At 36.4% G+C, this 14,821-nt stretch overlaps 1 protein-coding gene across 1 annotated transcript in view; it reads right to left on the reverse strand.

The window, feature by feature from the left end:
• The window catches only part of LOC136042358 (zinc finger protein 782-like), a 53,390-nt gene extending 41,573 nt beyond the window's left edge, over nt 1-11,817 (reverse strand). The window contains exon 1 of the mRNA XM_065727325.1: nt 11,648-11,817. The gene's annotated coding sequence lies outside the window, so the exon portion shown is untranslated. The remainder of the gene's footprint in view (nt 1-11,647) is intronic.
• Between the last annotated feature and the right edge of the window lie 3,004 nt (nt 11,818-14,821).

The raw sequence follows: 14,821 nt of genomic DNA on the forward strand, positions 1-14,821 counted from the left end.
CCTTTGGGATATATAAGGTTTTTATAAAAGGGTGGTCGTATAAACTTCGGAATGACTCAATGAATTGGTAATCGGAAGTTCTAGTACCCTTTTAAAGATTCAAAGTGATCTGTGGGTGGATACCCCCCCCCTTCGTATGTTCCCAAAAATGTATCTGATAGAAATTCTGATATAGCCATTTGTTGCTGCGGAAAGTTCAAAAAAGGCTCATTTGATTGAACATTGAAAGGCAATTTTTCAATAGTCAAAAGTGATTGGAGGGCAACAAGCCCCCTACCCCACGCCCATCAATTCCCTAAAGAACTTAATCAAAATTTCTAAATAGCCATTTTGTTCAGAGTAGTTGAAAAGCTTAGAAACTATGTCTTTGAGGATGACAACCCCCCCCCCAAACATCCCTCAGCACAAGGGTTGTAAGTTATGCCGCGAGGGCATATAACGGTCTTGGTCGTAGAAACTCCGGAGGAGGCTCACTGGATTGGAAATCAGATGTTGAAAACAAAATACATGAAAACAGAATACGTTTTAAATGTTTCCACTTTTCTTACTTTCATAAATAAAAAACATCAACATTTTAAGGAACAAATATCACCACTTGTCAATTAAACTGAAAATCCATTATTTTTCCAGTAAAGCGCAAATTATGTTCTGGTCTTGAGAAGGAGTGGGGGTTATCAGCCCTATTCAGGTTAAATTTTGCTCGTTTAGAGTTGGACTCGGCTATTTATTGTAATTTCTGTTCTTTATGAGTTTAATTTATTTATTGATAGTGATCTATGGTAATTTTACGCTTGAAAGATTATTTTACATTATTTCTGCTCATTCTTGGCTTCATGGAGCTCTTTACTTTTTTCTGAAAAACTTGTTTTCCGGAATTTTTTTTTTTAATTAATTACTATTAAAGAGTAAACAAAACCCATAACAAACATAAATTAAATATACAATCCTAGCAAACATACAGATAACAGATACTAATATAAATGAATAAAAATCAAACTGAATATTTAGGTTCGAATTAAAATGAATACAAATCACTACAAATAGGAGTTTGGCCACGTCCTCTTCCCTCTCCCTGAGCTGTAAAAGTCTAAAGCCTATTGCGTCATTTGTGTTGTATTGTAAACTAAATATATCTTGGACAGTCCTTAGAAAGAATTTATAAAAATAAACTTAATATTTGACCTATAATGATTTTAATTGCTGGAAGCTCCACAATTCAAGATTTTTTTTTTACTGTAATTTTATTTTTGTTTTTCGATTTTAATAAACGTAAAAGAAAATATTTGTAATAAAATTTGTTTACAGTAAAGCGCAAATGACGCAATAGGCTTTTACAATTAGTGGCGGGGAGTGGAGAGTGGATAAACTCCTGCTTGTAGTTATTTTTTTTCGTTTTAATTTTGACCTGAACATTCCGTTTAATTTCGATTCTTCTTAAGATTTATTCATTTATATTAGTAGCTGTTATCTGCAGGTTTGCTACCACTGTTTATTTAATTTCTATTCGTTTTGGGTTTCAGTTATTCTTTAACAATAATTTCTGGTCGTTTTCAATTCGAACTAGATCTACGTTGCATGGACAACGTGAGGCGTTTTGGCAACGTTTGTTTGGCTTCGCCGAGTCAAGTATTGCGAGAGCAATACTTTCATTTTGTTTCCTCGCTTCGATTAAACGCTGAAGTTGTTGATCTATAAGGATCTTAAAATAAACAAGTCCCCTACATGTCTTACCACTGGAACCAAAGTGGTCTTACCATCAAATACACCAGAAACAAATAATAGGTACACAAACTAGCAAAGGCTGCGCACCTCTCATTGCCGAAGATGATTATGAGCTAACAGCCGACTGTTGCTTCAAACTCCCCTATATGTCTCACAATTGGTATCGTCCTATTTTGGGTTTCAGTGTGTACCTTACTACTGAAGTTGTCAATCCCTTTAAACTTTCAAACTGGTACATCTCACGAAGGAGTTTTTCTACCAAAAAATGGAAGCTCATCAAGATCTATCGACTGCCGTCGAAAAAAAAATCTATCTTTCTTAGTTCAAAAGTTGACTTTTTTGCCGTAGGCCAAGTTTTTAGCGCCATCACTTAGAAAGGAGCAAAGAATAAACTCTACTTTCTGAAGCAATGTGATAACTTTTAAAGTTTAGGAGGCACATCTGACACCATTTCTCTACTGCAATCCCAAGTGCGAAAAACCGAATGATAAACTCAGCTGAAATCACGAACAGAAATAGGTAGAAACAATAAATGGCAGCACTTTCGGTACCGCGGGACAATGCCACGTTTTGTTTCTGTAAATTTGTCTGTTTATCACTCAAAGAAGATGTATTGGCTGTGGGGCCGAGTAACTGCCGCATATATTTAAAACTTTCAGATTTTAGTCCATCTTCAATTTGAAACTGGTGCCTGCCTGCTTGCCTGCTAGAACAGAGTTTTCCACTCGAAAGCAGAAACATGGCTAGATGAAACAAAATCTTGACTACATAACTTCAGATAGTTCTCTCTGACATAGGCTATAAAATTCCACTTCACTTCACACACTATAGGCTCTGGCTCAAGGACAAGCAAAAACCATCCTTTTTGGCCCCAGGCAAGAGTTCTACGAAGCTTTCCAATATGCAAAGTCATATTCATCAATCCGGCCTAAGGTCCACACTTTCCGTAAAAACCACAGAGGTTAGAACCTTACCACTTTCTAGGAATAAGCTGAATTCGGGGTGCTAGGAACAAAAAAATACATGACAAAACCAAATTATTATAGGAGTTTATTTCTGCTGGTCTAAAGATTAATATGGCTCTTAACTTTTCTTTGAAACGCTTCTTAATCAAATATTTTTTTAACATTAGCCTTTTTTTTTATGTCAAAAAATTTCAAGTTTTTAGACAACCCCCATTGAAAAACAAAGTGATGTTTTTGTGACAGCATCAAAGTTTCAAACTCCAACAGTCCCCCAACATTCCTTGAAAGCAACCACAACTCGATGTAGTAGCAGTTGCAAGCAGTTACGGTCACAGTTGCCGTTTGTTATATTTGGAACTAGTCACAGTTGCAGTCGCAACCAGTCTAACTTGCAACTGCAATAGTAGTAGTGGCCCTGAAAGTTTCAAGTTTATACCCTTATCTGTTTCTAAGATAATATAGCTAAACCTTTTTGATAACTCGGATACACATAGTTTCTTCTATTTAGCGTTCGTCTCGAAACTCTTAGCCTTTCGGGCAACACCATGGATCAAACATCCACTATTTTCCCAATAATATAACCTGCATGTCAAAAATAACAAAATTGCATAATTTATATTTCTAACCCCGGAGGCTGTAGGGACAGGACATCCCCAGTGGCATAATTATTAGATATTGTGACTATATTGAATAATACAGCTTTTTAAGATTTCTATCAGTGTTAGGGAGCATCTAAAAGGGCAAAGGTGTGAGGGGGGGGGGGGTTGCCTACCGTTCCCTTTTCAACATCCCTCTAAACATTTCCTTAAATTTTCAACTCGATACCCATAGCTGTTCCTTAAATATTGCTGTTATTTCTTTTTGACAGCTCTTGTGCATATAGTGTGTTTTGATTTTGTTTGCCACCATCCTCAAAATTTTCTTTAAGTCTCACCTTAATGCCCTTAGCCTTTTTGGAGACTCAGGATCAAACACGCCCCCTTTGCTAATAATCAACACTGTATATAAGCAATGGGCAACTTATATAGCTTGCAACGCTTACCCTAGGGGCTGTGGGGGTTGTGTGTCATATTTGGAGGTATAGTTAATTGACTTTTCTATTATTTCGAACATGATATTTATTCCAAAATTTTGATCACATAACTTTGGAGGAAGGGAAGCTAAAAAAGCAGTACAAGGGGACTGGTAGCTTTCTGGCCACTTTTTATCATTCTCCCCAACATGCCCTAAAAGTGTAAAAAAATAAATAAAGTGTAAACAAAGATAAAGTGTAAGCACAGAGTACCTTTTGATTTAGTTTAACATGCCCTTAAGTATTCCCTGAAGTTTCCTCTTAATACTCTGAAGCTTTCTCAACACATCCAGATTTAAAATCCAGCCTTTTCCTAATGATAAATACTGCAGGTAAAAAAGGGACAGAATATTTAGTTTATATTTCATACCCTGGAGGCTAGGGGCATTACATTCCCGGAGGCATAGCTACATGATCTTTTGATAGTTTTGAGCAGAATCTCTCTTGATCAGTGATGAGAGAAGGGAGCATTTAAAAACAGGGTTGGTTTAACATCCCTCTCAGGACTCCCTTAAATTTTCAACTCAACAACCTCAGTCATTCCTTACACATTGCTGTTGGACTATTTTAAACAGAATGGCTATTTGAAACTTTTGATGGTAAGCATTTGGGGGAAAAGGCGTTGGGGGAGGGGGAGTGGCTGGTTCCACTCCAATCACTTTTGACTCTTAAAAAGGGCACTAAAACTTTCAATTTTCTATCGCATGAGTTCCTTCGGAGTTTAGACGACTACCTCTTCCATATAAAATACATTTGGGGAAAAACACTGATATAATAGCATATTGAAGCCTAATTCCTCTTTAGTATGGGCAACGCCATAGCGTTTAGCGTTGCCTCTCAAATAGTAAGTGGTACTGTGGAAGCACTTCAACTTTGAACATGTCCATTCAAATTTGTACAACTATAAAGCCCCCTTTAATTCGAAACCATAAGCAAAATTGCAAAAATAATGCTATTTCAAGCTTTCCAGACTCTGATCCTCTTCCCTTCATCTTCGAAAAAAAAATTCTGACTATTTTTGTTTTAGATAAGACAATAAATCATAGGCAACACAATAGCGCTGCTAGGTAAAGAACGATGTTGGCACAATGCATATTTATTTTATTTGTTTTTTTTTCGACCAGGGCACTTCGTATAGAAGGAGTTGTCGTAGAAATTTCAAAACGGGCTCATTGGGTTAAAAATTGAGAGGACTAGAGTCTTTTTAATAGTTGAAAGTAATTGGAGGACAACACCCCCCCCCAGACACACACACCCATCATTTCTCCAAACACTTTCAATCAACTTTTTGAGATAGCCATTTTGTTCAACGTAGTCAAAATTATGTCTTTGAAGATAACACCCGCCAACAGCCCTCAGAGTTGTAAGTTATGCCCTGGGTGCATATAAGGTTTTTATTTAAAGCGTCGTCGTAGAAACTTCAAAAAGGGCCTATTCAATTGGAAACTGAAGGAGCTAGTGCCCTTTTGAATAGTCGAAACCGAAAGAAGGTCAAATGAACCCCCTCCCCCACACAAATCACTTCCCCAAACACTTCTGATGACAACTTTGATATAACCGCTTTGTTTAGCGTAGTTGAAAGGTTCTGAAATAATGTCTTTCAGGAAGACACCCCCCACAGCCCTCAAGGCAAGGGTTCTAAGTTATTCCTTAGGGGCATATAAGGTTTTTTTAATAAAAATCGTTGCCGTAGAAACTTCAAAAAAAGGCTCATTCAATTTGAAATTGAGAAGACTAGAGCGCTTTTTAATAGTCGAAAGTGATCAGAGGGGCAATCCCCCCCCACGTCCATCTTTTTCCCAAACTTTTCCGATAAAAATTTTAAGATAGCCTTTTTGTTCAACGTAGTCGAAAGGTTGATAAATTATATCCTTGAGGATGACAGCCCCCTCACAGTCTTCATGGCAAGGTTTGTAAGTCATGCACTGAGGGCACATAAGGTTTTTAATGGAAGCGTGGTCACATAAACTTCGAAGGAGACTCATTAGATTGGTAATCAGAAGCTCTAGCGCCCTTTTCAAGAATAAAATTTATCGGAGGGGACCCCCATACAGGTCAAATTTTCTCGAAATGCACCTTATAGAAATTTTTATATAGCCATTTCATTTAAAATAATCCAAATACCACGGGGACATTTAAAGTTTTTATAAGGGATGCTTATAAAAACTTTAGAGGAGGCTCATTTGGCTGAAAATTGGAAGTCCTAGTTCCCTTCTAAGAGTCAAAAGTGAAGGAGGGCAGATAGCCCCTCCCCCCTGACTGCCCCTCTTTTCATTAAACGAATCTGACTGAAATTGTGAGATAGTAATTTTTCTCAAAATAATCCCCCCCAAAAATATAACAATGCCTCTAGGATTGACACAACCTCGCAGTACCCTCGATATAGTAAGTATATAGGTAATATAGGTGTGTCATACCCTGGGAGAATATAAGGTTTTGTGGATTGGGTGGTCATATAAACTACAGATGGGGCTCAAATGATTTGAAATTGGAAGTTGTAGTGCTCCTTTTAAGAGTCAAAAGTGATTTGAGAGCAACCCCCCCCCCTCAGGCTCATCATTTTCCCAGACATCCAATTGAAATTTGTATATGAAAATACTGTTCACTGTAGTTGAAGGGTCCAGAAAGTACGTCTTTGAGGAAGACACCCCCGCCCCCACAAATCTCAGGGCAAGAGTGTAAGTCAGACTCTGGGGGCATTCTTCGGAGATACTTCATACTTACTTTGAAGGGGACTCAGTGGATTGTAAACCAGAATTTCTAGTGTCCATTTTAAGAGTCAAAGTGATCAGAGAGCAATTATACCCCCTCAGGTCGAGTTTTCGCGAATGTATCCAATAGCTTGTGAAACAGTTAACCAGAATTTCTAGTGCCCGTTTTAAGAGTCAAAGTGATCAGAGAGCAACTAGCCCCCCTCACGTCGCGTTTTCACGAATGTATCCAATAGAACTTGTGAGACAGTTATTTTATTCAAAATAGTCCAAAGGTCATTTAACAAGGTTTTGGGGGTTGCTACAAACCATCAGAGCCTGGAGGCGAGGTTGTAAGCTATGCCATAGGGGCATTGAGGTTTTTGTGGAAGGTAAGGTTGTTTAACTTTGGAAGTTGAAAATTGGAAATTTTAGCTATCTTTTATGGGTCAAAAGTGATGGAGGGCATTTAACCCCCTTCCCCTACCGACAACCCCTCTTTTCACCAGACACATCTGATTGAAATTATCAGATAGCAATTTTGTTCAAAATAGTCATAAGAACATATAATAATGCCTCTAAAGGTTGACAGAACCCCCTAGCACCCTGAAGATAGGGTTGTAAATTATGCCATTAGGGCATAAAAGGTTTTTATGAAATGGGCGATCGTATAAACTTCCGATGGGGCTCATTTGACTTGAAATTGGAAGTTATAGTGCACTTTTCAGGAGTGAAAGTGATTTGAAAAAACCAGCCCCCCCCCCCCTCAAAGCTCATCATTCCTCTTAACACCACCAATCAAAATTTGGAGATAGCAATTGTGTTCATTGTAGTTAAAAGGTCAAAAAATTATGTTTGTGAAAAGATACCTCCCTCCCCCCCCCACAGCTCTCAGGGCAAGGATTGTAAGTTATACCCCCGGGGCATATAAGGTTCTTATAGAAATGTGGTCGTATATGCTTTGGAGGGGATTCATTGAATTGGTAATCAGAAGTTTTAGTGCCCTTTTTAAGGGTCAAAATGATGAGAGCGCAGCTACCCCTCCCCCCACCCTCCACACAAACACACGTCGTTTTTCCGAGATTAATCTAATAAAAATTTTGAGATAGTCCTTTTATTCAAATAGTTTAAAGATCATAGAACGGGGCATTTGGGGTTGATACAAACTACCAAAGCCTGAGGACGAGGGTTGTAAGGTATGTCTGTCTCTGGGGCATTTAAGGTTCTTACAGAAGGGATGGCTGTGTAAACTTTAGAGTTGGCACATTGGGTTGAAATTGGAAGTTCTAGTTTCCTTGTAAGAGTAAAAAGTGATAGAGGTTAACTAGCCCCCCCCCCCCCTCTGCCCCTCTTTTCTCCAAACGCATCTGATTAAAATGTACGATGGTAATTTTACTTGAAGTAGTCCAAAGAACATATAACAATACCTCCACGGTTGGCATGGCCCCCAGAGCCATAGGGCAAGGGCTTTTGGTTATACCCTGGGGGGCGCATAAGGTTTTTATGGAATGGATGGTCGCATTAAATTCAAATGGATCAAATTTTATTTTAAATTGGAATTTGTAGTGCCATTTTTAATGACCAAAAAGATGATCAATTGACCAAAAAGGCAATATTTGCACGCTGTACTACAACTACTGCTGCTTCTACTGTTATCATAAGTACTATTACTGCTAGCACCAATACCACTAAAACTACTAATTTTGTAGCGAGTACTACTAAGGCTGAGGATACAGAAAAAAATATCTGAGGAAACGTTGAGGGGAAAGTTGAACTAAATCAAAACATACTATGTGCATACAGATTGCTGATACAAGCGTATCAGGAATGGTACAAGCATATGGAACGGCTTATCGTATCAAGAGGAAATTTCAGGGACATCGTGAGTGGGATGTTAAGTTGACCAAAATGCAAAATGTGCCAGCAACTACTGCTATTAATCATGCTGCTATTACTGTTACTGCTTATAATAATGCATTATTACTGCTACTACTGTTCCTACTACTACCACTACTACTATGATACTAGCAAAATAAAGCATGCATGAAGGTGAAAATTTGACAGAATATTGTGGAGGAATTTGAACTAAATCAAAATGCACATGCAGGTTGTCGAAAGGGTGTATCTCAAGAACTGATTTAGGTATTAAATTGGAACTTTCAGAGAATACTTCAAGGGGAAGATCAATTGACAAAAATATAATATGTGCACGTTTTCTAGTAATTCTAAGCTAGTTTTAGTAATACGACTGCCACTAAACTACTCAGACTACTACTTCAATTGGACCAACTTGTAAGGCTTAGAATATTGAAGTTAAAAGGGCGTCAAAAGGGTGTCAATTTTGCATACCAACAAAAATTTTTGAACGGCTTAACGTGTCAAGGTGAAATTTCTGGGGAATCATGATATCGATGTTCAACTGACCAAAAGGCAACATGGACATACTCCTACTGCTATTAATACTGATGCTGCTACTACCATTACTACTACTAATACAACACTAATACTGCAAATACTTCTACTACCACCGAAACTATTGTCATAATAGTACTATAAAGGCTAATTCTAATTTGAGAGAATATTGATGGAAAATCAAAACTAAAAAAAGGCACTATGTGCATTTAGATTGTCAAATTAGCGTTGGAACTATCAGAGAATACTTCCAGAAAATTAGTTCTTTAAAGGCGAAGATCAATTGACCAAAAGGCAATTTGTGCACACTACTAGTAATAGTACTACTACTGCAACATTTACTAATTCTACTACTTCTATTACTATTGCTCCAACAGCTAGTGCTACCGCAACTACTTGTAAAGTTAACAGCATTAAGATGAAAATTTCAAGAAGTATATGAATATACAGGTTATCTAAAGAACAGATCGACAGTGTCATAGCAATGGCTAATTGTATTAAGTTGAGTAGTAATACTACTTCTGTGACTGCTATTACAACTATACCTAACGGTATGAAGGTAAATTTTCAGAGAATATTAAAAAATTGTACGGAAAACAACCAACCATCCGTATGCAGGCTGTCAAAAAAGCATATTAGCAATATCTTAAGAACAGTTTAGTGTGTGAAATTAAAACTTGCAACCCTTGTTGTGGGGGATGTTGAACAAACCAAAAGACAATATTTGCATCATAATACTACTGCTTCTACTCCTACAACTACTACTATTATTATTACTGCTACAACTACTAATGCTATTAAGGCTAAGACTAGTACTATTAACTGTACTCCTATTGCTATTAGTGCTACTACTACAGCTACTGGTGCTACTACTATTGTTAACAAACCTAAGGGTATTAAGGCGAGAATTTCGGGCAGTATTGTAACTGTATTGAAATAAATCGAAACGCACTATGCCCACACAGGTTGTGAAGAGGAAGTATTAGCAATGCTTCAGGACCGGTTTAAAGTTTAAAATTTAAATTTTAAGTTTTTTAAAATTTAAAATTTTAAGTTTAAAATTTCATAGTGTGCTGATGGGAATGTTGAAAAAAAGGTGCTATGTCCATACTGCTAATAATGCTAACAACTATTGCTACTACCCAAGCTAAGGGTATTAAGGTGAAGCTTTCAAGGAATATTTAGGCGGATGCTGAACTAAACCAAAACGAACTCTGATCATGTACATTGTCAATAAGATGACAAAGCAATGTCACAATAACGGCTTACTTTACTAAGTTAGACCTTTCAGGGTAAGTTGTGACAGATTTTGAACTAGCCAGAAGAAACTATGTATATACTTTTCATACTACTTTTAAGGTTACTACAACTAGTGACAATAAGTACATTAAGTTGAAACGTTAAGGGGGAGTTTCAATTCAGAGAAAAAACTATACACATGCGAGGAAAGTTTAAGATAGCCATTTTGTTCAGCATAACTGATAGGTCTTGTAACTGTATATCTAGGGCTATTGCGTAGGTCAGCCCCCCCCCCCCAGCTATGCAATTTCTATTCTGCTACTTCCATTACTACTTCTGCTCTTAAAATTTAAATAAATCAAACAAGTGTAAGTGTATCCAAGCTGTCAAATAGCATATATAGATTTTTTGCAAATGTTATTAAGTTTTGTTTTTCAGGTCAACTAGAGGAGGTCTAGAACTAAATTAAACGCTACTATTTGTGTCCAGATTTTCAAAAGAATGTATATTGTTAAAAACTGTTGAAAAACTTCCAGCATACAAATAGCATACTAAACTATAAATTCTTTAAGATAAACCAAAAAGATTTAAACTATTATTTTTTTTTTCCCGAAAAGACTATGTCAATATAAAACAAAGAGAAATTAACTAGAAAAACTTTATCCCCAAAATAAGTTTTTCAAAGAAAAGTAAAGAGCTCCATTAAACCAAAATGAGCAAAAATAGAATCAAATAATCTACCAAGCGTAAAACTAACACCAATCAGCATTTATAAAGTAATGAAACCGAAAACGAACAGAAACTACAACAAATAACCGATTCAAACTCAAAACTAGCAGAGATTAACAAGAGTAGGGCTCAAAAACTCTATACCTTCCCGCGGCCAGAATCTAATTTGCACTTTAATAAACTTGTTCTGGACGTGGGAATGCATAGAGTTTTTGAGCCCTACTCTTTTAATTTCTACACGTTTTGAGTTTGACTTGGTTATTAATTATAATTTTGGTTCCTTTTGGGTTTCATCAATTTATGGATGCTGATTTGTGGTAGTTTTACGCTTGGTAGATTATTCAATTCTATTTTTGCTCATTTTTGGTTTAATGGAGCTCTTTACTTTTCTTTGAAAAACTTATTCTGTGGAAAAAGTTTTTTTTTATCAATAATAAACAAAGGTCTATCATGGTCAATCTAAACATGGTCAGTCTAAAATAATTATAACTCTGAAAAATGGAGTAGATCAATTTAAAAATGAACACACGAAAATGATTTCGATTAATCTTTCTAATGAAGGTGGAACAGAGCCCTATACTGTCCCAGTGCCATCAAGAGCTTCAGTTAGGGGTGTAAGCAAGGGTGATAAACTCAGGGCCCGGGACAACCAGGATCACTGCATTTTTACAATTCGTCCATAATCTCAAATAATTTTTAGGCTATTCAGCCTTCCTTTGCTGTTTTTATGATTTTATTCTTTCTCTTTTCTGTTACTTAAAAACCCAGTGAATGCTCCTCAGTCAACAAAACACGAAGAAATGGCTACATTGTTTTACCTTGTATATGTATTCCTGGAAAAATTGCAGACCTCTATTTTTTGCACTTGCATGAACAGCATGGTACACAACATGCGCCAAAATTTCAGAAGCTAAAGTCGTAGTAAATTCACAGTTCTTCCAATCACAAAATAAGTCTAAAAAACAAACATTTTCAGATAAAATCAATAGTAGTTCTAACTAACATGTCAAAACAATCAAAATGCTTCAAAACAATACTTCAAATAAAAAACCTCACGAGACTTATCTTTGTATTAACAAAGAAGATAAACCGGATATTCAGGCTAAAGAAATGTGTATATTTTCCCTACTTATAGCCGTCTTAAATACAATAATATATAATTGGAGAGGCATTATATTAAACAGTTTGTGGTAACGAACTGTAAGTAAGGAGCGAAAAGGGTAAAAAACAATCGGGACTCGAAAAAACAGAATTTCAAGATCAATAAACATATATATAACAATATTAAGGCTAAATATATATTAATATTAAGGCCAAATATATAACATTCATTAAGCTTAGTGTTATCCATAAAAGGCTACGAGCCTCATACAAATGTGCCTGATTTTCCAAAATGAGGGGAAAGACTCCCAAAAAATAAAAAAATCTTTATGAGACAAAAGATTCAGCCCCATCAGATTAAGCATATTAGAGAACCCTACTGTAGAGGTTTCATGCTCTTAATTTCAAAAATGTGGATTTTTTATTTTTTGTAGGAAGAAAGATTACGGAAGCGTGCTTATTTGGTTTTTATTTTTATTAAAAAAATTTCTAAGGGGGATCGCATCAATCCGATGGTCCTAGAACGTCGAGAAAGGGCCCATTTGAACGGAAAACAAAAGTTCTAGTGCCCTTTTTAAGTGACCAAAAGATTGGAGGAAACTAGACCCCCTCCCATATCTTTGTTCTCCAAAATCGTCCGATCGTAATTTTGAGATAGCCATTTTGTTGAGCATAGTTGAAAAGTCCCAGAACTACACCTTTAGAGATAGCATGCCCCCCCCCATCCCCAGGGGACAGGTCTTTAAGTTATAAAAAAAAATTCCATTGCTTATGGGAAGCATAAAGACATTTTGGGGTGGGGCGGGAGGATTTGCCCTTGGGATGGGTTTCCATGGGGATATTGCCCGTGCCAAAAGAAACTTCCAGGGGTGAACTTTCCAGGGGAAGTTTTACACCGGGGGATTTGACCGAATTCCTATATGAAATTCCTTTCATTTGTCTTACTTTCTTTTTTCCTATTCAATTTTGTCTGTGCAGATGTTCTGGGGGACATCTTCACGTGTTTGGATTTCCAGGAAATAACTTCCACAGAAGGGGGAATTTCCGGGGTGATTGGGAAACGATTAGAACTTACTCTTAGTCAAATGAAAATATGCCAAGGAGAATTTTTTAGGCTGAATATTCTGCAAGAAATTTGACGGAGGGAGGGGGATTTTTAGCGAGGATGGAATTGTCTGGAAGGAATTTTAAAAGGGGGAGAGGAGTGTAATTTGCGTGGAAGGAACTTTCCATGGAGGAGTTTCTCATGAGGGGAGGAAATTTTTCATGGAGGGTGATCCAGATTTACCGCATCATTTGAAAAACGATCAGAAATTAAACAAATTTAAACAAATTTTTTTCCGCTGGAGGTAAGGAGAAACATTATAACCCAAAACAAATAGAATTATTCCGGGTATGATAGGGTTGCCCCTCTTCAATACCTTGTACTCTGCGGTAAAGTTTGACTGTTTGTCTCCATTTTTAAGAACCATTCTTGAAACACAAGGACCGTTTAATTAGAATCGGAGGGTTTCTTAAAAGTGCTAGAAATTTTAGCGTGAAGAGCAAGGTATTGACGAGGAGGTTATACAAGCAATATCATAGGCAGCGCTGCTCTACCATGGCTAGTAATATCATTGAAACTTTTAAAGAAGCTAATTCGATTGGGAATTATAAATTCTAGTGCCCTTTTTAAGATTCAAATGTGTTTGGAGGGCAAGCAGCCCTCCTCCTTAATCCATAATTTTCCAGACATAAAACTTTGAGACAACCATTTTGTTAGCATTGTTGAACGGTCCAGTAACAACTTCTCTAGGGATATTGGGTTTGTCGACCCCCCCCCCCCCAGTTATACAATTTTTCCGTTATGTTATAAAACTAAATATTGCTTAAAAACAAAATAAAAAAAGAACCCTTAGGCCTTCTCAAGACAAGAAAATTTACACTGCACTGAAAATAAAAGACCACGGGTTGTCAGTTGAATATAATTATACTGACATTTATGTCTTAAAATTTTAATAACTTTTCGTTTATTAGAGTAAAAAAGTTTAAAGATATCAAATGTATTTTGCTTTTAGTAAAGTATAAATCGTGTTTAGCTCTAGAGAAGGCATGGGGGTTGTCAGCCCAGCTCAAGAAAATTTTTTACTTGTTTTGGGTTTAATTTATTTATTGATGATGATTTTTGGCAGTTTTACACTTGGAAGATTATTTGAATATATTTCCGCTCGTTTCTGGTTTAACAGAGTTCTTTAGTTTTCTTCGAATAACTTGTTTTATGGAAAAAGTTTTTAAAATTGATTTTTGTTCCTTTCTTATTGACATAGTCTTTTCATAGAAAACTAAGTATTTTAAATCTTTTAAGGTTTTTTTCTGTAAGAATCCATAGTTTGGCTTGCTATTTGTATGTTGGAGAAACTTTTTCAACAGATTTTAATAATGGCACAAATGAAATTGTTTAATTTAATTTTATACCTCCTTTAAAAGCTTCGAATTAGCTCTTTCAAAGTTTCAATGATACTTCTAGCTATTCCAGAATAGTGCTGCCAATGATATTGCTTATGTGCCCTTTTGAATACAAGCATGCATATAGTTTTTTGTTTAATTGAACCCTCCCCCCTAAACGTTTGCTAAAATTTTCACGTTAATATCCTTAGAGTCATCAGTTACAGTAACTGTAGGGGTAGTATAAACATATTGCCTTCTGGCTAGTTTAAAATCCCCACAACTTACCCTTAAAGGTCAAACTTCATAAAACCGTTTTTTCAAATATTGTTTGGTAACCGTTGTCAAAATCTACATGCTCATAGTTCGTTTGATTAGTTCAACATCCGCCTAAACATTCCTTAAAACTTCACGTTAATACTCTTAGCTTGTGTAGTAGCAATAGTTGCAGTAGCATTAGTACTGGT

Source organism: Artemia franciscana, unplaced genomic scaffold (assembly GCF_032884065.1).
Source record: "Artemia franciscana unplaced genomic scaffold, ASM3288406v1 Scaffold_1171, whole genome shotgun sequence".
In the NCBI taxonomy this organism is placed as follows: Eukaryota; Metazoa; Arthropoda; class Branchiopoda; order Anostraca; family Artemiidae; genus Artemia; species Artemia franciscana.